The sequence below is a fragment of the Peromyscus maniculatus genome, chromosome 12, assembly GCF_049852395.1.
Source record: "Peromyscus maniculatus bairdii isolate BWxNUB_F1_BW_parent chromosome 12, HU_Pman_BW_mat_3.1, whole genome shotgun sequence".
NCBI lineage: Eukaryota > Metazoa > Chordata > Mammalia > Rodentia > Cricetidae > Peromyscus > Peromyscus maniculatus.
Window position 1 is genome coordinate 21,072,330 of NC_134863.1, and position 25,436 is coordinate 21,097,765.

The 25,436-nt window shown below is 47.0% G+C and overlaps 1 long non-coding RNA gene across 1 annotated transcript in view; it reads right to left on the reverse strand.

The window, feature by feature from the left end:
• Positions 1-2,019: 2,019 nt before the first annotated feature.
• The window catches only part of LOC143268104 (uncharacterized), a 33,052-nt gene continuing 9,635 nt past the window's right edge, over positions 2,020-25,436 (reverse strand). Inside the window, exon 2 of the long non-coding RNA XR_013043706.1 lies at positions 2,020-2,318. This is a non-coding gene — a long non-coding RNA (uncharacterized LOC143268104). The remainder of the gene's footprint in view (positions 2,319-25,436) is intronic.

Sequence of the window (25,436 nt, forward strand, 5' to 3'; positions counted from 1 at the left end):
TATCCTTCTATCTAATATATCTTATCCCTCACTCAAGAGTACCCTGTTGCAAAATGTAGGAGTCAGTCTCCAGCTAGGCTCCCACACCTGGGGATGCCTCCTAATTGGTTATCTAACACCAAATGGTTAGCCCTGAAATCATGCACACTAAGCAACACTAAGGAGACTCAAACGGTTGTATTTATATATTAATAAGTATATAAATTTTATACATGAGTAACAATAACATATATTATGTAACAACAATGACTCCGTGTGTGTGTGTGTGTGTGTGTGTGTGTGTGTGTGTGTGTGTGTGTGCAATAGTAAATGAAGGAAGCCATGAACTCAAGAGGGAACCAGGTGGGAGGACAGGAAGGGGGAAAAGATGCAATTATATTTTAATTGAAAAGAATTATAAAGTTATGTAAGTTATCAGTCATGAAAGCAAGGAAGGAAGAGAAGCCTGGCCGATGGAAAAAAAACCAATATTGCAACAGCAATACTAAATATAAATGGCTTAAATCCTGCTTTTACCAAGGAGCAGTTCTAATTATTGCCTCTTGCTAATAAACTGATTTGCTAACAGTCCAATCTCCACTGCACATCAAATTTAACCGGACCCAAAATCCATAAAGACTAGAGTTTTATTATTGATTTGCAGGAAGAGGAAGTAATACAGGTTGTGAGACGTGGAGTTCTTATGTCTAAACTCTGGTATATTTCAGAGCAATGGGTCCTAGTGAGGGGTCTCACCAGTTATTTTTCATTCCTGAGAGCGTGTGTTCGCAGATTGAAATAAGATAGATGAGGAGGTATCGAGGTTAAGTAAATGTACATAACTTGAGAATATTTTAAGTGTGCAGCAATGACCAGATCATTGGAGAAATGTGGCAGGCTCCGTGGAAGTATACAGCAGTGCTGGTTTGGCTGAGAGAGTCACTGTCACAAAGTGAATTAGAGCCGCCCCATTCTAGTCACTTGGGGAGAGGACACAGGATTACCAAAGCCCGTGAAAGCCAGACGATGGAGAACTGGATGCTCTGTGGAGAAGTCTGCAGGCAGTGTACAGCCAGCAAAGGTTTGGAACCAGGGAGGTCCCTCTAACTATTAAGAAATCCTCTACAGATGAGCCCGGTTTTGCCTCTTCATAACCGAGGCTTCTTCTGCCCTGCGGGCAACACAACGCATTCCCTCTTCCACAAGGCGACATAAAGAAAAGCAGAGCTAGCAGAGCCTTCATGCAGTTCACTTGGCTGGCCAGAAAAGCATGCCGCTCTCTGAGAAAACCACATTAATCATCAACCCGGCACACTGGAACACCCTGCAAAACCATTGCTATAAATGCAGTATTTACACAGAATCTGGAGGTTGGAGTTCATGTGACTGCAGGGGAGGAAAACGTGAATGACTGCCAGGAAGAGAAATCCAGTCCCACCTAGACATTTGAGGGTAGCATTCTTGTTCTGTAAGTGAGGAAACAGTAACCTAGCAGGCTAGCATTCAAGAGACCAGTGAATCCCGGTTTGACCCCCATTATTAAACCATAAAGGATGAGAAAAGGAGCTGTGATAGAGGCATGGCAGGGGATCTCATTTGGTCCAGGGTTTGGCAAGATACAGACCCCGGAGGTGTAAGAAGATGATACATGCATCCGGGGTTGGCTGGCGTCATCGTCATCGGGACCCTCCATGAGTGACCGCAAACAGCATCTTTGCGCCTCCTGCCTGGGACCTGCTCAAGGCCTTTATCTGAAGAGCAGTTAACCGAAGCCCCATGCAGGCTTTCTGGGTCAGAATCACAGGGTGTGGCCCTAGAAACCGAATCTGCAAAGCTTCCCCGGCAGCCCTTGAACACACTACAGAACCTGAGCCCTGGGATTAACGTTCCTGACTTAACAACACACAGAGAGGCCCAGATCTGGTGTCCAAGAAGGGTCAGGCCAGACAGGCGTCCCAGACTGCTTTCAGTCCCCAGGCCTTTCCAGTCCACCCCTGCTGCCGCCCAGCTCCAGAATCCAGAAACAATACCCCCTACAAGATGTCTCTCTGCTGTTTTAATTTCCAAAACCTGTCATAAAATCAGTCCTTTCCTCCTAATGAGGTCACTGGTACCATAACACCATTAAGAGGGTGCCCCTGGTGTGCAGCCCAATTAAGAAAGGTATATTAAATGAAGTGCAGTTCTCCGCTTTGCTGAAACATCACTTCCGGTCTTGCTCAGCACCAGGGTGTTGTTAGGAGCCAAATCCGGAGCTCAGGCAATCCTGTACTGTGGCTTTTCCCACTGACTGAAGCACTGTGCCTTCTCATCCTGTCATCCGGTTCTTCTCCTGGTGGCTGGGGAGGCAAGGGGGGAAAAGGCCATAAGAGCCCTCATGTCCAATGGCGGAGGGTCAGGACATCCTTCAAGGGGACAAAACTCCCTGTGTTAAAAAAAGAGAGACCCTGTCTGGAGATCCTGGTGACAGTATCCACATCCCAGGAGCTTTGTTCCCTGAGGGCCTGGGGGAGGTACGGATTGGGTCCTCTACCCTTGTTAGTAACTGTGGTTCAAAGGGCAGATGGCATCTTTGGGTTCCTCAGAAATGCAGAGTCCTATAATCCACCACAATCCTGCTGAATCGACTAGGATTTATCAAGAAGCCCAGGGTCCCTACCACGCTTTGATTTTTTTTTTTGTTCGTTCGTTTGTTTGTTTGTTTGTTTGTTTTGAGACAGGGTTTCTCTATGTAGCTTTGCACCTTTCCTGGAACTCACTCTGTATCCCAGGATGGCCTCGAACTCACAGAGATCCACCTGGCTCTGCTTCCCGAGTGCTGGGATTAAAGGCGTGCGCCACCACCGCCCAGCCCACGCTTCGAATTTTAACATTCATTATACTAGATGCTTCGCTGGTCTCCCTTAGAGAGTTGTTTTCTAGAAGGCAGCCTGTGTCCTAGGGTCTACCTCATGGCAGCTTGTCCTTTTCTTAAATGTGAGGCTACTCTCATGGACAGACCCGTGACTTTTTTGAAAACAGAGAGAGAGAGAAGGAGGGATGAAGGGAATGGGAAGGACGGAAGAAGGGAGGGAGGGAATGAAGGAGGGAGAGGAAAAGAGGTGGGGGAAGAGAGCCTGGACACACAAAGTTCAAACGCCCACATTTCACTCCACTCACCAAACCACAGACCTCCCTACATCACACCCAGAGGCTGCAGCTCAGGCCCTGGCAAGCCACAGCCGAGCAGAAAGCCAGAAGGAAAACATTCTTTCTGACAGGGGCAAGCAAGGCATACAGTCCCCGGCCAAACCTTCCAACCTCAAGGAGTCAGCGAGTGCGTGGGAGTCCACAGGGGTGCCGGAGCCGTTTCCCACCCCTCCATCTTGCGCAGGGAACTGAGGTCCCTGAAGCTGTTTGTTCCAACAACCTGTGCCCTCTGAGTGGCAGGGCGGGATGGGGTGGCCCAGGTCCCCTGTCCCCTTCTCTCACGCCAGAAGACCACAAGGATTCTGGAGGTGAGCGGGTGTGTAGAAGCCCTTTCACAGATTCCTACGATGGAGAACCGTGCTTTTCTAAAGCTAACATGTCGCACTTGTAGCCACTGCTGAGGAGACCTTCCCGGAGACAAAGTCTCTGGAGCACTGCTCAGAAAATGACAGCTACCCTGAGTATTTCTAAAGACTCGGGTTGAACTCAACGCTGAAGACCAGAAAACCACACCAACTGGGATTTCCTCTTTCCTTTACAGACTGGCGCTTTCTCCTTCTGAGAGAGAAGACAGGCACCAAGTATGGCAGTCCTTCACATCTCTGGGGACCTTCCGAACCACCAGTAGGAGGGCAGTGAATCCTGTACCTCATGAAGTCGTTCCCATTTGCCCCGTCACACTGCCACATAGGACCAGAGTTAATCTGTCCTTTAATAATTATGCTCTGGTCCCTCCTGGACATCCCTGCATGTGTACTTTAAGGATATTATTAAATCGAATAAGCAATAATTTGGTGGTTCTCCACCTTCCTCACGCTGTGACCCTTTAATACAGTTCCTCGTGCTGTGGTGACCCCCAATCATAAAATTATTTTCGTTGCTACTTCACAACTGTAATTTTGTCACTGTTGTAAATCCTAATGTGAATATCTGATACGCAGGGTATCTGGGATGAGACCCCCGTTGGACCCACAGTTTGAGAACAACTACATTAACTGACCACAAGCACTGCAGTTATCTGATAACTAAGGTGACTAAGTGGCCATCACCAGTGACCAGTGAGTCAAAAATACAGCATGAGCGCTCGGGACAAAGGAAAGATTCAGCTGGGGGAGGGGGGGCGCCCTGTGGGACAGTCCAGGACTTCATCAACACTCCTGCGAGTGGTGTGCACCCTAAAGCATTAGCTGCTTTTGGACTTTTCTGTTTAGTATTTTCTGAGCCGTGTGGGTTGATCGCGGGTAATTGAAGCCACAGGAAGCAAAGCCGTGGATAAAGGGGAACTATTGTAACTAGACTGGTGGGTTAGTTGAAGGCCTAAGTTACCATTTTTTCCTCCTTTGAAATGATATGGACCAACTTGAAAACCAAATCAAACAACATGAATGCCCTTCCAAACTCAGTTCCATGATAACCAAGTAAGCCCAGTGGGAAAATCCGAGGGAGGAACCCTCTGCGAAGAAGGTGCTTCATCAAATGCAGCTGGACAAACCTTCATTCTCAAAACCCCTGCTATTTGAGGAGCCACCCAACATCTCTGTAGTGACCATCTCCTCCCGTCCTGGACCATCAACATCTCTGTAGCGACCATCACCTCTCATCCTGGATCATCAACATCACTGTAGTGACCATCACCTCACGTCCTGGAGCGTCAAACAACAGCCCTGCGCTCACTCTGCCATGAAAGAGGTTTTCACGGCCTTGGCTCCTGGCATCACTCACCCCGGGTTTCCTCTGTCCTGCCATTTTTTCCAAAACGAAAAGCCGAAGGGCAGGGGAAGAAGAGAAGCCGCGAACCCTCCTGCAGCGAATGGAGTGGCTGCTGTTTCCATGGTTTACTTTCTGCTGTTGCCGGTGACCCCTGCAGATCCCCCTTATGAGTTAGTGTCCCGGAATGTCTCTTTATTAGGTGTCTGGAGAAGTGAAACTGTCCTGATGCCAGCGCCCCACACTGAGGACTTTATTAGTTTTTTAATTTTCTGTCTGGGTGCCCCTGCTGCATCAAACTTTCCACAGCTGTTAGGGGCGATTGAGTGTGGAGCCTCACCGGGCCCTTTCTCCGTCCCCACCCCCCTCTTAACAACATGGGAAACTTCTGGACCCACTTGCAACTGAGAGACTCTGAAACACAGGTACGTTGTTTCTGGTGAGCTTCATGCTTCCCATGTAACTAAGGAACTCTCCTGGTTTGCAGGTTCCTTGGCTTGCATGCAGAACAGGAACCCTAACTCCCAGCAATGCTGCAGATCAGGCAGTGAAGGCAAGGGGGTAGTGTTTTTCTTTTTAAGACTGCCTTGGAACCCGGCCCAGAGCTTGATGCTCCGTTCTCAGTGCCCGCTTTCGGAGGGGACGGTACAAGCGCATCAGAGAGTAAACCCGGAGGGTTTACAGACATTCTCCTCATAGGCCGGTAGCTGAGGTTCTGTACAACAAACCTGGACCACTGCTCCGGTCTCCCCCAGAGGCAAATAAATGCTAATCTATGCACCCGCACAGCCCTTGCCTGCCAGCAGGTCTGGGATGGCCAGGGGAGCCCCTATGGGGGGCGGGGGCAACAGTCCACCCGACGCCAAGTGAGTGTATCAAGGACTACAGAGAGAACGTGCTTCCAGACCACGTAATTCAGCCCCACCCCCTCCATCCCCGGGGCCAGGAAGGCTGAGTAAAAGGACTTGAGGACTCGGGGAATGCAGAGCACCCTCCGGGCTCCAGTCTGCCGCCAATTTGCTTTCTAGTGTCTTTAAGCTCTGCTTTGAGGAGGACCTTATTTGTGGGGTGAATGGCGAAGCCCAGAGGGGAGAAAACCTTTTGGTGATACCCGCCTGGGGAACAATTTTACCTCTGAGAGCAAGTCGGTATTTGGGGTTAATCCCTCTGTGGACTGACTGGGTTGAAAGCCCAGAGCAGGTCAGGGGTCCATTACTGCTTGTGTTTACATATAAACTTCCTGGTCCGGGGAGACAATCAGCAGAGGGGGGAGGAGAAGGAAGGAAAGAAAGAAAGGAGAACTTTTCTAAATTAAATGGCCTGCCCTCTAAAAATAAATCAGCCCAATGAAGAGGAGCTTGCAGACGCAGGGTTTAATTTCAATTTCCGTGTATAAATATTTCTTTAAGGTCTTCCCTTCATTAGCTATCTATGGAGGCTCCAGCATCTTTTAAAACGGAATTGGAAACAAAATATTGATACACATTTCAGTGCTTACAGTCTTCAAATCAGAAGCAGGAAGAAGGAGCTCCTGGTTATCTCACAGAGGGAGAGGGACGCTGAAAGCCACCAACATGCCCCCGCCGCTTTTGTTGGATCGATTAGATTTTTGTTTAGTATAAGTTGGTTTGATGAGAGGAATCGTGAAGACTCCAACACATGAACAAGCTAAAAAACTGTGGAATTTAAAGCCAATTTGAATCTACCGCAAACACACATATAAGCGAACGGAGCCTGGGGTTGATACCAGTTAACGGGGATAGCAAAGGAATTAAGAAAAAACAAGTATGAATGTCTCCAACATGCTCAGAAGATGAAGCAAATTATACAGCAGCCTTGGGGACAGAAGAGGCTGGAAAAAAAATGCAAAATGGCCAATCAAAAGGACAGGTACTTTATAAGATCTCTATTCCGACAACTTGTCAAAGACTGTTCTTAGAAGGCAAAAGTTTTTTTTTTTTTCCTTTAAATTCCAAGAAAAACTTGGATTTAAGGGTCTGTCCCAGATGTGTACGGCCACTGAAATATCCACACAGAAGCCACAGGAACTGTCTGAGGTGACCCAGTAAGAGTCAGGTCCTAGATTTCCACCTGAAGCTGTCCCTGACAAAACAGATCTGGGGGGGGGGGGCGGTGTTGCACACCTTTAATGCTCACACTAGAGACACCCAGCACTGCACTGCCTTCCTGGTTTCTAACTGATGAGGGTTTTTATGGGGAGGTGGGGTGGAGGGGGGGCTTTGTTCTTTTAGGTTTGTTTTGTTTTGTTTTGTTTGAGGTTTTTGCCAGTACTAAAGCTATTTCACACTATTTACTCTTGTCAAATAAAAGGAAAGCATTTTTCCTATAAATGGTGCCACTTTAAGGAGTCTGAGAAGGCAAGCATCTATCTACATTTTGGTTTTCAAACAGCTATGTTTGGTCTACAGAAGCAAAAGAAAGAAGGGACGAAGGGGGGTGGGGAGAGAGAGAGAGAGAGAGAGAGAGAGAGAGAGAGAGAGAGAGAGAGAGAGAGAGTTGGGCCTTGGCACATTCCTTTAACCCCAGCACTCCGGAGGCAGAGGCAGGTGAATCTCTGTGCGTTCGAGGCCAGCCTGGTCTACCGAGCTAGTTCTAGGATAGCCAGGGCTACACAGAAAAACTCTGCCTCAGAAAAAAAAAAGTAAACAAAAATCATTTACCTTGGAATTGTCTGTCTAATTTCGTTTCCTCAATCAAGTCTACAAGCCTCTACTTCACCCAGCTCAGATCCCCAACCTCCACACTTGACTTTCCCCTCCCATTTCTCTCCTCACCTGAATAAGAGGGCTCCCCAACATTTTCCCACTCCAGACACCTGCAGAGCCCCGGCCAGCAGGAAAACAACTGCTTCAGAAGCAGGCTCAAAGCTTATGAGAAAGAAGGATGGTAAGGGTTCCATAACCAACCGGCGAACACGGAGCCGCAAGCTCTCACTCATGCCCAGGGGCCCAGAAATGCCGTGACCGACTCTGAAGGGCCATGAACGTGGCATTTCCTGGGGGCACTGGTGTTCTCTCCACCCCGTTGCAGGATGACTGTCAGGGTTGGTGAGGCAGTTTCCAGATGGAGTGAGGATGGGTGGCTGAATAAGGGAGAAAGAATTCAGCGCCCATTGGCAAATACCAGATGTTGCCGGGGAGCGAGCGGTGAGTCACGGGGTTGATATCAGACCGTGTTGTGGGCAGAAGAAAAACCCTAACAATGAGCTGCTCTTTGGGTCTCAAAATGCCAAGTGCCTGGGCTCTGGATCATATCATTTTGTACCCCAAATCAGGGCACTTTTGAGAGAAGAAGGAGTGAGTGTCAATTATAATTCTACCGGGGGAGCCCATCTGAGCAGGGACTGCCCCAGATTAACCTGTTCTCTATCCTCCCTACCTGCGGTCCCCTCCAAAGCCAAGCACATAGATGCTAGCAGCCCCCAGGACCGACTCCGCTGCCTTCTTGCCTGCAGAGAAGCAGGTCCAAAGGCAAGGGTGGGCCCTGAGGGAGCGCATGCACCGGGTACAGGAACTGGGCAAGATACACTCTGAGCATGTCTGGGAGACTCACATTATGTCGTATCAGTTTAAAGATGGTGAGAAGGAGATGCAGAATCTACATCGAAATTTAGGAGTAGAAAGAATGGGAGGGGAGGAGGAGGGCTGAAGGGAAAGGAGTGAGGAACGAGAGGGGGGATGAGCCAGCAGTGGTGGCACGCACCTTTAATCCCAGCCCTAGGGAGGCACAGACAGGTGGATCTCTGTGAGTTCGAGGACAGCCTGGTCTACCTAGTGACTGCCAGGACTACACAGAGAAACCACATCTCAAAAAACCAAAACCAAGCCGGGCGGTGGTGGCACACACCTTTAATCCCAGCACTCAGGAGGCAGAGGCAGGCGGATCTCTGTGAGTTCGAGGCCAGCCTGGTCTCCAAAGCGAGTTCCAGGAAAGGTGCAAAGCTACACAGAGAAACCCTGTCTTGAAAAACCAAAAGAAACCAAAACCAAAAAAAATAAAGTGTGTGTGTGTGTGGGGGGGTGGCGTGTAATGAAATATAAGTCTCACCAAAGCACAATGGCATATATGTGCAAAAATGTCACAAAATGCATTATCTTCCATGCGAACTAAAAAATAACAATTCATAAAGAGATGCTGAAAAGTCAATTCGACTTTTTTCTCATTGGTGAGCTTCGGTTTTCCCAAAGGCATTTGACCCCATGAGATCTTTATCAGGCAGACATGTCTAAAGCCTTGGAGGGAAAGTCCTGAGTGAAGGGCCCGGCCTGCCGGCCCCGGCATCCCACAGGTGGAAGCCTGCTGAGCACGTGAAGCCTCCCTCATTGTTCAGGAAGAAGGAGCAGATGTTCATTTGGGTGAGGTAATGTAGGGACCTGCCAAAGCCCAGCCAGAAGGCCTGTAGAAACAGGTCTGAAGCCTTTCCCACGCCAGGTGCAGGGAGCCTTAGAGTTCGCAGCAACAGAGGCCGGGTTCCCCAGTTCAACTGATCCATGACTCAGGTGAGAAGAATGCACACCGGTAGGAAGGAAGTGGGAAGCCTGACCTCAGCTCAAGCAACACACACAGAGACCCTCTACCTCCCTTACCAGAGGCCCAGGGCATCTGTGTAGGCACTGCGTCTTCAGGACAATGCCCAGGAGGCTTTGCGTGGTACACTTGCAATCAGAGCCGCACTAAACAATTGGGGACATGTTCTGGTAAAGAGAAGGCCATGGTAAGGGGGATGTCTTCATTAATCTTCCCGTTGCTGTGATGCAATACCCTGACAAATGCGACTTTAGGGAGACGCGGTTGGTTTTGGCTCACAGTTCCAGGGATCAGTCCATCACGGCAGACAAGTCACAGGCAGCAGGAGCTTCAGGCAGCTGCTCACACTGTGCCCAGTCAGGGAGCAGAGAGCGGTGAATACTTGTATTCAGCTTATTTCCTCTTTTTTTAATGCCATCAGTGATCCCAGCCTAAGGGGTGATACTGTCCATAATGGGCAAGTCTCCCCACCTCAGTTAACCTGATGAAGATAATCCCCCACAGACATCTCCCAAATGATTCTAGGTCTCTTCAAGCAGACAGCTGAGATGAACAATCTGAGGGTGTGGCGGGGAACCACAGAAACCATGGGTCAAACCGGAGCCCACATGGCTCTGGGGTAAAGGCGCATGCCGCTGGGTGTGTGGTACAGACATGTGCTCAGTGAGCCTCCAGCACACTGGAGTCCTAACCTGCCACTCGTGAAGTCCGCCCAGTAAGGTCCCAGGAACTGGCCTCCCAGTGTTAGCAGCCTGAAGGGTTTTCCAAAACACAAGCAGGGTAGTCCTTCGGGGCACCTCCCAGTGTGGAAAGGAATCCATTTGGGATCGGGAGTGTCCTGCAGAAAGTCCTGGTGAAGGGTTCAGAAATTCTCCTCCTCAAATTCCAGACTTTCATGACCCCCCATGCAAGAGCTGGTGTGACTCTTCCCTTCCACTGCGTCTGTTTGCACCCAGCTGCCCTTTGGCGTCTCAGCATGTCAACACTCTCGTGTTCCCTTGTTTTTCTAGAGCAGCCGTTCTCAACCTTCCTAATGCTGTGACCCTTCAATATAGTTCCTCAGGCTGTGGTGACGCCCAATCATACAATTATTTTGTTGTTGTTGTTGTTGTTTGTTTATTTTTCAAGACAGGGTTTCTCTGTGTAGCTCTGGCTGTCCTGGAACTTGCTCTGTAGACCAGGCTAGCCTTGAACTCAGAGATCCGCCTGCTTCTGTCTCCCCATTGCTGGGATGAAAGGCGTGTGTGATCATGCCTGGCCATAAAATTATTTTCATCGCCACTTCATCACTGCAATTTTGCTACTGTTCTAAATAGCAACATCAATATTTTTTGGAGGCAGAGGGTTCCCAAAGGGGGTTGCGGTGACCCACGTGTTGAGAATCGCTGCTCCAAACCCCTCCTTTTGTCCACACCACCCTGTCTTCCTTTGAAAGTCTCAGATGGTTGTGCCCATCTGAGAGGCCACCTGGCTAGTCCACCTCTACCCAAACCCAGTTCAAGTCTCTGCGGGGTGGCTGTGTCACCTTGCCTAGCACTGAGGGTGCCATGAGCTGTCTTCACCCAGAAGGAGACTCAGAAAGCCTGAAGGTAGGAAGTTGTCCAGTCAGTTTGTCCTCAGTGCCTACACTAACGTCTAGTCGTTGTGACGTCAAGAGTTCACCCAGACTTCCACAGAATCACGCGCCTGATTCGTTTTCCTGAGGCCTCAGAAATGTAACCTTGAAAAGCAGTGGCACCAAGAAAATGTCTTTACGCTAGAGTTTGAAGACAAGGATCCAAGAGGCCAAAGTGCAGAAATGGACTAGGACTTTACCATCTCGGATGAATAAAATGACGGCTGGAGTTCACTCCTTTGTTATTTCCCCTCCCCCAAGAACTAAATACATACGACTAATGCTGGTGGTGGGCTGCATGTCTCTTCAGGAAGCACGTGACAGCCGCTTCCATGCCGTGCAAGGACCACAGATTTTTAAAAGGGAGAAAGAGGAAAGAGGTGAGGACTGAAGTGAGAGAGAGAGGGAGCCAAGGAGAAGTAGCATTTGGGAGGGAAAGAGAGGCCCAGAAGCTCTACGATAAAAGCACAGGACTGGAAGAGACCCTGGAGTCCTCGTCGAGGAGGAAGGATCGAGTCCACGCAAGTGCGGATGTGCCACAAGGTGTGAGTCTAAGATCAGGAGGCAGAGCGTTGTCTGGACACAAGGCTGAGGAAGTGAGCCTGTGCTGTGGCAATCCTCTGGTTACTTTTCCAGCCCCTCTAAAAAAGAATACGGCCCAAGATTCATAGCGAACATACCTAAAGCAATCTGCACGACTCTCGAGGCGGAAGGTAATTGTTAGGAGCAAATCACCACAGATTCTTGTGCCAAGAACAAGAAGTCAAAAATAAAATAGGAATAGAAAACATGGGGGGGGGGGCAGTGCTCATCAGAAATCAGGATGATACATGTGAACCATCCTCCCCCCCTCCCCCAGCAAACCCAGAGGGAGGAGAAACTGACATGTCCCCCTCCCCCCAGGCACACTACTGTGGGGCTGGAGCCTACAGGGCCATCCTCAAAATACTTTCATGGCTCACAGAGAAACCCCTGGAAACCTGTCAAGAGACTAGTAGGTGGGAACAGACGCTAACTCTGTGAAATTAAGTCCTCCAGGACTTGGAGATCCAGGCTCAGCCCATACATCTCAAACAGCCTCCCCACGGCCTCTGTCATACGGCTTAGCCAGTTCCTTCCTCGTCACTTCAGAGAGCCTGGCACAGCTTTCCTCCATTCGGCCACACGTTTTTTTTCCCCTAGAGAGTGGAAGAAGTGAAAACGGAAACGGAAGCCTGACAGGGTTAACGGCTCCTTGGGTCTACGAAGAGCAGTCTGATGTTCCAAACTAAACATCCCTGCTCCCCCAACCCCCAGCCTTCTGTGGGCCCAGTTCCAGTCTGTTGCTCTCCTGGCTCAGATCCTGGGGGTACCTCCGGTCAGAATGACGTTCAGGAGTCCTGGAGCCAGGGTCACCCACGCCACCACGACAAGTCACGGTACAGCTAAAGCTGGGTGTCCATCCGCGCGCACAGGCTGGAGTGCGACCCTCTTGGACGCGTGGAAAGTGACTCTTGATACTACCCCTGTCTCCTTGTGCCCCAAGCCAACTGAAAAGGTTGTGTGGCTCCTAACATGAATGCACAGGGGGCATGGAGGGAACCAAGTCCCAGCAGCCGCCATCCCTGGCAGAACCTCCCCTTGTGCTCCCTCCCTCTGTGGTATGATTCTGACCGGACTGAGAACCAACTTCCTCAGGGCCTCTCTATCATCTTTGGTTCCCAGGATGCACAGCTCTTCACCCTCCGAAAGGAAATCTGTATTCTGAGGGCACGCCTCATCCCCGAAGCAGGAGGCTTCACGAACACTTGGTAGATGGCTGGCTGAGAGGCCCTGAGGAAGAAATCACTTTCCCGTTAACGGAATGAGATCCCAACCACCTAAATAGGAGATAAAGGCAGGTTCCCCAATTACAACATGTTGGCTGAATCCCCGGGCCTCCAGAGCCTGCTCCCTAATGTTCCCCTGCCTCTCAAGAATCCCACTGGGATCTCAGAATCCAGCCATGGACCAGATGCTCAGAAAGGCATGCCGTCTGGAGGAATTAGGGAGATGGAGCTGTATAGGAAACAGGCTCCTTGAGTCAGTGTAACATCAAACACTGAATTGAAGAGCCTGCACCCAGCATCTCGTTTGGATCTCGACATAATCCAGGGACATAAACAGGCCTGGCATTATTTAATTGTCCAGAAGAGAATGTGAATCATCCCAATTCATATAGCTAACCAGAAGAGGGGCTGATCTAGAACTAACGCCTCCAGCTGCCGCCTGATGCTCGGCATATCAGCACACTCGCAGTCAGAAAACCCCCCAGCCTCAAATGATTGGCGCATGCCTCAACAGCCAAAGAAGGGGCCCCAGAGCAGGGGTCTCCAAACAGCCCCGTGTCCTGCAGCTCTAGCTGTGAACCCGTGATGGCGCAGCGACATCCTACAAGATAAAGAGGACCCGAAGAGCAGACCGCCACGCCCTGGGACACTCCAGGCCCTGCTGACTCAGGAGGAGCATTCCCACGGGTGACCACAGCCTGCTGCAGGCTGTTGCCCAGGAGACAGAAGAATCAGCAAGCAAAGGGCTGCCTGCCCTGCCCAGACTCTCAGGGCAATAGCTTAGCCCAGAAGCTGGCAAGCACACACCACTTGGGTGTGACTCGGCGGGGTGCCAGGCCTGCAAGCCCGTCCAGGTCTCCATTCCTGGTAACACCCTCATGCTTTGCCTTCTTGCCTATGGGAGAAGAGTCATCACTCTGGCTGCAGCCCAGTCTCAGCAGCTGACTGGAACAGTGAGTAGCAAAGTTCTTCACCTGGCCAAGCCCTTTTCTGTGAGGTTATTCGAACATGAGCTGTAATGCCATTATTTCGAAGAGTTAAACACTAGACTCATAGATGCATCCTTTTTTTCAAAGTGAGCGTGTCCTCTCATCCACTGGGAATAGGCACAGAGCTCTCCTCCAACCTGGAAAGACAGTCCTGTGCCCATGCTGAATGCATGTTTACCAGGTGGGACCTGGCTAGTTACGTAAACATCCAATGAAGAGCTTGTGGGGGCTAGACACTGTGCAAAGTGAATAGATGTGAAGACTCAGTACAAACCCTGTTCTCCTATCCAATAGCTGCCTGACCTTAGGCACATCACTCCACATCATCGTACTCCAGCTTACCTCCTTCCTTCCTTCCTTCTTCTCTTCTCTCCTTATAGTTCCTCTCTTTCCTTTAATTCCTACCCATAACCCAGTGGGAGCTTATGTACAGAATATGGGAAAGCCAGGGCCAGGGATATAGCCTGCATCATTTCAGAGGGAGACAAGCAGTGACCTTCCCTCTTTGTATTGACAGCACCAGGTGCAATCAGCCGGGGTCTGGTTCACCCTGAACCCAGGTTCTGAGCACATTCCTGTGTGACGGCTGGAGCCTTCTAATGGCTGCTTCAGGCAGAGACCTGGCAAAGGGAGATTGACTTGGCTTTCCTGTCCCTTGTGCCTCATCTTTCTCATCTATGAAATGGGGATGTTAGTACCTAGCGTTGTTAAGGTCTTGATAGTATGATGGACCTTCACTGACAACCTGATTGGATTAAGGGCATTAGGAAGGCACACCCTCGGGTGTGCCTGTGAGGCTATCCAGAGAGGATTAACGGAGGGAAAAAGATCTGTCCTTAATGCGGAAAGCACTGTCGCATGGGTTTGGGTCTTGGACTGAATAAAAAGAGGAAAAGGAGAAGGCCAAGCAAGTGCTGGCATTTTCCTTTCTCTATGTCCTGGTCCACTGAGATGAGAGCACGCAGCCTTTCAAGTTCCTACATACTGTCCCCATCAAGATGGACTGTGCCCTCAAACCCTGAGTCATAGAAGACCTCCCCTTCCTTAAATCACTTCTCATCAGGCATGCTATCACAGCAACAAGAAAATAACTAAGACAGAAAATTGGTGTCAGAGCGTGGGGTACCTGCCACGATAACCGAACGCGGTTCTTACGCCATTAGAACTGGTTTGTAGGAGGAATGTGAAAGAGTTAGAGCCGCGGGCTAGCAAAGCCTGAGAATGCTGTAAGCAGAGATTGATGAAGCATCCCTGTGGAGTGTAGAACACCAGAATGCCAAGAGAAATGCAAGCCGTGGAGGCCGGGCTCGTGGGGGTTCATAGAAGAATAAGGACTCCATTGGGAACTGGACTAGGGGCCATTCATTTTACATCTGGCAAATAATAGGGACGTAGTTGGCCTGTCTCCCAAAAAAGTCATGAACTAAGTTGTTTGACAGAGGCATTTTCAAGGTAGCATAACATTCAACTATGGCGCAGTTACTGCTCATTGCCTTTAATGAGATTTACAGTGAGAATTCAAAGGATAAGGATGTAAAATGTGCAGTTGGGTGAAGTAAGGAGTGAGAACGTGTGTGTGTGTGTGTGTGTGTGTGTGTGTGTGTGTGTGTGTGTGTGTGTGTGTGTGAACTCAGAGGGCAACTTGTAGAAGTCAGTTCCGGTCTTCTACCATGTGGCTTCTGGGGATCGAACTCGGATCCTTGGGGTTGGTGGCAAGTACCCTCAAGCAGTCTCACCAGAAGGTTCAGACATGGGAGGCTTGAAGAAGAGCATCTATACTTAGTGCTATTGAAGAGAAACTTGAAACTCTGCACTGAGAAGACAGGGAAAGGTACCTTGATGGCAAGACGCATCCAAAGCAAGCGTGTGACAGTGCAAACTCATTTGAAAACAGAGACTGAGCTGAGAACACCGAGATCATCATGCTGCATCAGAGCCACTCAGGAAAGTGTTTTCCATGTTCAGCCGGGAAGACACACAGACAAACAGCTGCAGCTGTGACCCGAGGGCGCAGACTCTTTCTGGAGCTGGCAGCAAGAACTTAGTATCATACACACGGTGAGTGATTTTCAGAAATGCGAAGAAGCAAGAATGAGGTGGGTCGAAGAAGCATACACAAAGGTTCCAGGAAGCTGCCAAAGCTAGTCAACATGTAAGCAGATCGCCTGAGTGGAGCTCCTGAGTACGTGCAGCCAAGTTGCAGTAGAGACAAAATGATCTTGTCATTATTATATCATGTAACGTAATATCTAGAAACGTGGGACATTCACCAAGACTACAGACGCTGAGTGGACATTACCCATGATCAAGTTTTGAGCTGGGTGTTCCAGACTCTTGGCCTCTTATTCAGAGAATTGTGCAGCAAGCTTTCCCTTCAGAATATCTTTGGATTGCCAGCCCCTAGATAATGACATGGAGACTCCTTATTAATTATGAAAGTTGGCCTGTAACTTAGGCTTGTCCCCAACTAGCTCTTATAACCGAAATTAACCTATTTCTATTAATCTATGTTCTGCCACACAGCTTTTTTTTTTTTTTTTAACCTCTCCTCTATTCTGTATGTCTGACTTGGTCCATGTCTTGCTGCCTTCTCCATGTACCTAGATTCATCTCTTCTTCTTCTCTCTCCCCGGAAATCCTACCTATCCTCCCCTGTCTAGCTATTGGCCACTCAGCTCTTTAAACCACTCAGAAGACACCTTGGTGAAACACATCTTCACAGTGTACAAGATTATCCCACAACAGAATTGACACTAAAGGCTAACAAAGATTTGCAAAAGATGCAATATAAACTTATTGTATCAAAAGGACAGTATAGATTAAAGAAGGATACACTGACAAGATGGACAGTGGACCACATAAATGGCAGAACTCAAGGGAGTTCTGAGAAGGACTTCTATGGAATTCAAGAGAAGGAGCTGGCTGCTGAGTGGTTTTGGGTGGGTTTTATATTTTTGATTAATAAATTAGGTTATATAATACTTTCTTTAACTTTGAATGCTCCTTCCCATAATGAATCTGACTTAAATTATATGCATTTGCAATTATGTGTAGGCAGGAGATGGTACATAGGGTATTATCCCTTAAAAGGTTACAAGAGGATACAAAGCTTTGCCCTACTGTGTACGCACCCAAAACCACTTTCAGGCCAGATCAGCCCTTCCAGTCTTAATACCTAGGTGTGTTGGGAATACACAAGAATAGAAACTGTACAAATTTGATTATAACCAGGAGAGGAGAAACTTACACTATCCCTCAGAGATGGAAGTACCTGTAGCCTGATGTGGGGGTGTGTCTCAAGAGGTTCTGAGGTTGTTGGAGGCGTCATTTAAAGAGGGATGTGAACATACTTTGTTCAGATGAAGGAAGCAAGCTTTGCATGTGCATTAGTACAAGGAAGTGGTATGTATAACTGAAAGCCAAATGGGGTCCCAAGCTAAACTATATCCTATGCTCGCCTGCCTCAGAACCAGCCCAAGAGAAACGCTGTATGTGCTACTACATCCTAAATGCTGGATGGGCATCTGCAGGGCTAGCACCTTCCCTACTTGGCCTCAGACTTGCTTAGGTTTGCTCTCCCCTTGCTGTTTTCCTAGTTCTCCCTTTTGGAATGGGGACATTTACTCTGCGTTCTTGTTTATTGTATGTAACTTTTTGTTTGTTTTTTGTTTTTCGAGACAGAGTTTCTCTGCATAGTTTTGGTGCCTATCCTGGATCTCGTTCTGTAGACCAGGCTGGCCTCGAGCTCACAGAGATCCCGCCTGGCTCTGCCTCCCGAATGCTGGGATGAAAGGTGTGTGCCACTGCCGCCCGGCTGTTACATTTTTTAAAAAAGAGGTATGTAGCTAAGAGTGTGACTGAGTGTCAGGAGAGATTTTTATACTTTTAATGGTGTTGAAACTGTTAAAGACCATGGGGGAATTTTGAAATTGGATTGAGTATGTTTTGCATTATGAGATGGCCACGAGCCCAAGGGGGTTAGGGGTTGAATGTGACCCTAGTTTGCTTCCCTGTTGCTATAATAAATATCATGACCAAAAAGCAGTGTAGAGAGGTAGGAGTTTATTTCAGCTTACAGTTTATAGTCCGTCATCAGGGGAACCTATGGTAGGAACCCAGAGCTGGGAACTGAAGCAGAGACCATGGAGGAATCCGCTTAGTGGTTGCTTCCCATAGTTTGCTCAGCTTGTTTTCTTGTACGATTCAGGGCCACCTGCCTAGGGGTAGCCCCTCCCACAGGGAGCTCAGCCCTCTCATATCAATCATTAATCAATAAAATGCCTCAGAGACATGCCCCCGGGTCAATCTGGTGGAGGCAGTTCCTCAACTGAAGTTCTTTCTAATTGGAGTCGAGTTAAAAAAACAAAAAACCAAAAAAACCTAACCAGCACAAACAAACATTGTAACTTAAAAGTGATGTGGATGGGAGTCAAGTTGAGAAGGAATAGCTTTGTGGTGGCTATTCTTCATTATCAACCTCAATGAATTAAAAAATGCCACAGGCATCAGTAAAGAATGTGTGTGTGTGTGTGTGTGTGTGTGTGTGTGTGTGTGTGTGTGTGTGTGTATAAGGGTATTTCCAGAAAGGACTAACTCAATGAAGAAAACCTACCCATCATGTAGGCAGCACCATGCCGTGGGCTGGAACCTATACTACATAAAATCAGAATAAAGGAAGAGCCAGCCAAGTGCTGGCATTCCCTTGTCTCTACTTCCTGATCACCCAAGATGCGAGCATGCACCCTCATTACTGCCAGCATACCTTCCCCATCAGGATGGCCTGAGCACAAATAAATCCTTCCTTCATCACACTGTTTCATGTCACAGAAACAAGAACTGTAACTAACACAGGTATGTACACACACACACACACACACACACACACACACACACACACACAGACACCACTTCCACCCTCACCACCACCATCATCACCACTGCCTCCACCACCCCTGCCAATGCTCATGGACTAAAATCTTGGTCCCTGATAAAGCAGATCTCAGAGTTAGAGCTTCTAGGAGTCATTGGATCATGAGAGTTTTGAGGATTAATCCATTGACGGATTCAAAATTTGATCAGACTATAGGAATCAATAGAACTGCAGAGAACAGTGGTTCTTTGGAGAAGAGGGTCGCTGGGGGAGTGGCTTTGAAGGATATAGCTTGTCTCCTGATTCCTGGCTACCATGATGCATGCGCAATGGCCTCCACAGTATCCTGCTTCACCTCAGGCCCAAAGCAGGCAGTCCAGCCAACCTTGGACCGAAACTGCTGTGCTCAGTGATAAGAAACTGACTAATAGAAGTGCCTCTGAAAACAGTGCCCTTTAGGAAGCAAGCTCTTGGTGGATACTAGCCGTCATTATGAGGATATGTCTACTTAATGCTTTCCCTTTCTCAGTAAAATGGAAACTATTACGAATCTATTTTACAAGTAAGAGAACGGCTTCAGAGTCATTGAGCAAGTTCGCTAAGGCCTGAGTGCTACTTAGGAGCAAACTCAAGGCCTTGAGCAGGTGTGCTTGGATCTAGACCACCCCAGTCTTGTTGACCACAGAGTGATGCAAATGCTTCCTAGGCACTTGCTCACCTAGGACTGGGGGAAATCGATGTGTTTTGTTCTCATCAAGTGCAAGATACTTCATTGGGGCTTTACACATGTAAGTGTAAGTAAACAAACTATTCTGGTTTAAATGAAAATGTGATGAGGTCTTTACCAAGTGCTGAAAGCCAGAGGAAGGCAAATAACACACTGCCCCTAGCTCTCTTGGCTTTCCCTCTTGGGGCACCCTGGCTCCCCCGACACTGGGGATCCGAAGGCTGGCAAACTACTGGCGTCTGCAGGCAGCCACAACACTTGCTCTTTGCACTATTCTGTTCCCATCACCTGTCAGTTAGTTTGTGGAATAATCTTTGTGCACACTGCGAAGATGTGTTTTTGCCAAGGGGCCTTCTGATTGGCTTAATAACAAGCTACATGACCAATGACTAAGCAGGAAGAGGTTAAACAGAACTTGCGGAGACAGAGAGGACTCTGGGAAGAAGAAAGGCAGAGTCACCAGCCAGACACAGAGAAGAAACAGGAGGTGAAAGACAGAAGAGAGGCAATGCCACATGATAGAATGTATATTAATAGAAATGGGTTAATTTAAGTTATAAGAGCTACTGGGATAAGCCTAAACTAATGACCAACTCTAGTTCCAGGAGATCCTACATCTCACCCCTCTAGGATCCTGCACACATGTGCACACACACATACACACACACACACACACACACACACACACACACACACACACACATTTTAAAATAGTAAAATGCATCTTTAAATTTTTTTTTTAAAGCTTGGTTGTGGTGGCATGTGCCTTTAATCTCAGCATTTGGGAGGCAGAGGTCAGTGGATCTCTGTGAGTTCAAGGCCAGTCTGGTTCCAGGACAGCCAGGGCTACACAGAGAAACCCTGTCTTGCGGCGGCGGAGGGGGGGGGATATGAAAGAAATACATTAGGATATATGGTATATGAAGGATAATGGATGTAAGACACTGCATCACATAGATACCAAAGTAATAGGTTAAATTTGCATATAACGAAGACACCATCACTTGTTTTTGTTTTTGTTTTTGTTTTTTTCTTTTGATGTGCACATGAAAACAGGTGTCCATGGAGGCCAAAAGAGAACAAGCAGAGCCAGAGTAGCAGGGCTGCGAACTGAACCCGGGTCTTCTCTGTAAGGACAGCAAATAGCTCTGAACCACTGAGCCTTCTCTCCAGCCTTGCCACACAGTAAGCTGTCTTTAAATCCCTGGCACAACCAGAACACCAGGTCAGTGGTTGCTACATTGTATTGTTTAGGGATTCGCAAAAAAGAAAAAAGTATGTGGACAGGTTTAGTGTAGACATATCTTAAAAAGACACATTTTCAACCACAATTAACTGGCAACGTGAAACCTGGAGGTATGGGGGGGGCAGCTTAATTAATAGTGACTCCCTCTAGAGCATGGGCTAACGGTGGCTTCCTTCCTTCTTCATGCATTTGTTTAAAGATCTAGTTCTTTCTTTCCTTCCTTCTTTCTCTCTCTCTTTCTCTTTCTTTCTTTCTTTCTTTCTTTCTTTCTTTCTTTCTTTCTTTCTTTCTTTCTTTCTTTCTTTCTTTCTTTTTCCTTCCTTCCTTCCTTCCTTCCTTCCTTCCTTCCTTCCTTCATTCATTCATTCATTTATTTATTTATTTATTTATTTATTTATTTATTTATTTATTTATTTATTTATTTATGTGTGTGTGAGGGGGTGTGCCTCAAGAAGCCAGAAGAGAGGGTCAAGTCCTGTGGGGAGCTACAGATGGTTGTTAGCTGCCATGAATTGGGTACAGGAAACCCAACTCGTTTTGGGTCCTTCCTCTGCAAGAGCAAGAAGAACTCTTAATCACTGAGTCATCTCTCATACATCTCTACATGTTAAAAATTTGCATATGATGAGTCTATGTAAATTTTATAATCTAGAAATATATTATTTTAATTTAAAATTAGAAAATGTGTTAATGTTGACAATAATTTAAACCTATGTAAAAGTCTAAGAATTTTAATTGAACTAAAATGATAAAAGTTTTAAGAAAAATTAATAAACAGACAAAAAAGCTATACTTAGAGGTGGTGGCGCACGCCTTTAATCCCAGCACTTGGGAGGCAGAGCCAGGCGGATCTCTGTGAGTTCGAGGCCAGCCTGGGCTACCAAGTGAGTCCCAGGAAAGGCGCAAAGCTACACAGAGAAACCCTGTCTCAAAAAACCAAAAAAAAAAAAAAAAAAAAAAGAGTCTATATTTTATAACAAAGTATTTGTGATGTATCAACAATAAACTATTTTTCTCTTGTATATATGTTTACAAATGATAAGATGCATTAAAATTTCTCTCTCCTTTTAGGCCCTGATGTTTAACCTTGAGGGTGGGAACTAATTGATACCTTTGAGAATCAAAGAAAAGTTACAAAGAATAATCCTTTCCTCCAGAAGAAGGAATGAAATATATATATATATATATATATGTATATATATATATATATATATATATACATATACATATACATATACAAAAAAATTTAAGATATAAACTTCAGTGATTCCTGGTCCCCAAAGCCCACTCATACCCCCTTCTTGGGTCCAAGAAACCTACATAACTCAACTCCGCTTTACAAATTTTCCTCCTTCACTCCCTTTCCAAGTTTTTTTTATGAAGCATTTCATCACAGAGAGGAATGGAAAGCATAGAACAGTGAATATTCATACGCTTAGTAAACCTTACCTGGACTTAGCAGTTCTTTACCTGTTTGCCTTTTTCGCTTGTTCATTTATTGTTTCCATAATTAGGGATAGGATCTTGCTATGTAGTCCAGGTTACCTTCAAACTCAAAATCCTCTTCCCTTAATCTCCTGAGTGCTAGGACTGAAAGTGTACACCACCATACCCACCCAGCCATTCTAATAGTTTGTTTTAGGTTTATCTATTATACATTTGCTGAAACATTTAAATATTGAAGACATTAGTAAACCACCTATAAATACTTTAGTATGTTCTTCTAAAAATAAAAACATTTGTCTTTCAAACAACAAGCCAATGACATTCAGAAGTATCAGCAATAATTCCATTATGTCTGGGGCTGAGAATCTTTGTGGCACAACAAATATCATGAAGAAAGTCAAATCCTAGGAGAGTATGAAGAGCAGCAAACGATGCTCTGCAAAAGCAGAATTGGGTAAAACTCTGTCTTCTCTCTCCATTGGACACGGGGCACTGCTTGTCTTCCCCAACACACTAAAGATCAGACAGAACATTGATTCAAAGCCAAAGAGTTTTCCTTGGTGGGAGACCTTGGTAGGTAGCTGCTCTGGCCCGAGTGCCCTTAAAGGGTTACTCATGCTCTGACCTGGTTCACACCACTAGACTCCAAGGCCAACACAAATACTCCTTTTGTTCCAGTCCCTACAGCAGAGGAAGCCAATGACCTACTTCACGGCATCCTAGATCACAACCATTTATGGCAGTAGTCATCCTTCCTTTCAGTGCCAAGTGTCTGAAACCTCAAGATGACTGACAGGGTTGGCCGAACTCAACTATAGATCTGGCTGGGCCAGTATCAGTCCTCCCTATTCAGACTGAACTTGTGTTCCAGCCTGTTGGTTTCCAGAAAATTACAGTGTTTAAAGGTGAAGAAGCACATACCCGATTCCTCCCCACCACAGTCTCCATATCAACTTGCAACACAAAGTCATTGATGATACTCTCAACACTCTGAACATAGCTCTGTCTGTAGACATTCTTTTCCTTCCAAATATATACTTTTTAAAGATTTAGTTTGTCTTAGTAACTTTTCTATTGCTGTGATATGATACCCTGACCAAGGCAACTTACCCAAGAAAGAGTTTATTGGGGCTTACAGTTTCAGAGTGTGAGTCCATGACCTTCATAGTGGGGATAATGGCAGCAAGTAAACAAAACATGGGAGCAGTAGCTGAGAGCTCACATCCTGATCCACAAACAGGAAACAGAACGTACTGGGCATGGCACTGAGTCCTTTGAAACCTCAAGCTTGTCCCCAGTGACAAACTTCCTCCAACAAGGCCACATCTTCTAATCCTTCCTAAATAGTTCCAACCAATTGGGAACCAAGTATTCAAACATAAGAGCCTATGAGGGCCATTCTCATTCAAACCAGCACAATTTTTATTACTTTAAATGATGCATACTTATGGTGGTATTTTATTTGTACTGAAATGTGATTTTAATTGTATGTTAATAAATAAAGTTGCCCCGGGGGGTCAGAGCTATTAGAGCCATAGCAAGAGCATGGCGGTGGTGGTGCACGCCTTTAATCCCAGCACTTGGTAGACAGAGCTAGGTAGATCTCTGTATATTCAAGGATACAGCCAGCATTGGAGACACACGCCTTTAATCTCAATACCATAGAAGACCTGGAGGGCTGTACATACAGGCAGTGACGAGGCAGTCATGTGTTTGGGTTTACAACCAATGAGAAGGCAGAACAGAAAGACTATATAAAGACAAACACACAGGAAGCAGGTCTCTTTTCGGAGAGGTAGGACCACCGCAGGAGGAAGGGTAAGGTTTTAGCTCTGAGCTCTGACCTCTTGGCTTTCTTCTTTACATTGGTTCTGTGTTTCTTATTTAATAAGACAGTTGGTTACATCTACACGTACTCATGGAGGGGGATTGTATGTACACATAAGTGCAAATGCCTCTGGAAGCCAGAGACATCAGATCTTTCCAGAGCCGGGGTGACAGGGAGTTGTGAGATCTCAGACACGGGTGCCTCCTCTGCACTCTTGATGACTGAGACGTCTCTTCAGCTCTGGGTACTGCTTTGACAGTGTTACTTAACCCTTTGTCTCTCTCACTAGACTGAAGCCCTTGAGAGCACGAGCCTTGTCCTTGTCTACCCTGCATCCCCGTTGTGGCTGGCTGGATGTTGGACCCTGGAAATATCTGTGCAAGACTTAACGCTTAGCACATATATAGTAACCTTATTAGGGGTGGGGGTGGTCTCCAGAGGTGAAATTAAATGAAGCCTTGGGGGTGAAAATTGTCTTGGATGACCAAGTGGCACTGAATCCAATGACAAGTATCTGTCGAGACACAAGATACACAGAGAAGACGCTAAAGGAGAAGGCAGAGAAGACACCGGCCGAGGCTAGAGTGTCGCCTGTCACAGTAACCCAAAGAATGCCTGGAGCCACCAGAAGCAGATCTCTAACTTTCAGAACTGTGAAGAAATAAATAAAATAGAGAGATAATAAAAATAAACACATAAGGACTTTGCAGCAACCCTAGAAAACTAGTGCACCCCAGTTACATCAGGAAGCCAAAGTGTGTTCGTCAAGAGGAGGCTTTGCACCTTTTCCATACCCTACAAAAAGGGGGGCATCCCTGAAGGCCACTGGACTCTGGCTAACACACACGTAAGCCTCGCAACTCTGGTGTCAACCGAACAATTTGTTCCTTTTGATGAGGTGTTTTGAACCTCCCTCCATAGTCACTCTGCCCCCCCCCCTTACTGTAATTGAAGGAATTGACTTCTGATGCACTGCCAGAACACAATAAATTATGAGTCTCTTTCTTTAAGGTTGGAGAGGGGAGGAATTCTACTTCCCTATTCAGTTATTTCAGGCAAGGGTGGGAGCAGGTTTTGTGCCAGCAGCATCCTGATTATGATTCAGGATGTGCGGCCAAAGGCAAACAGTTCCTCTGTAAATTCAATCACATAGGAAGGAGCAAAGGCCCAAACAAGAAAGGCCGGGTTCTCTTTGTGTGCACAGCCAAGGGGTCCTGGGAAGCTGCTGAGGAATGATGCCCTATCCTAAGCAAAAACAAGACCAAGCTCAAAAAGTGGTCTTCTGGAAACTTCTGCACATACTCCACACAGGAGTGGAGCACCTCTGGCCTTACAGAACAACATTCTGGACAATTTCAAAAGGACTGGCACCTTTTAGTAGCATGAAGGTTAACCAGAATTAAAATGTCAATGGTTTTTATTATTTTTAATTATGTATTTGTGCGTGCATCTTATGTACAGGCTTGTTTCTGTTTGAGTCAGTT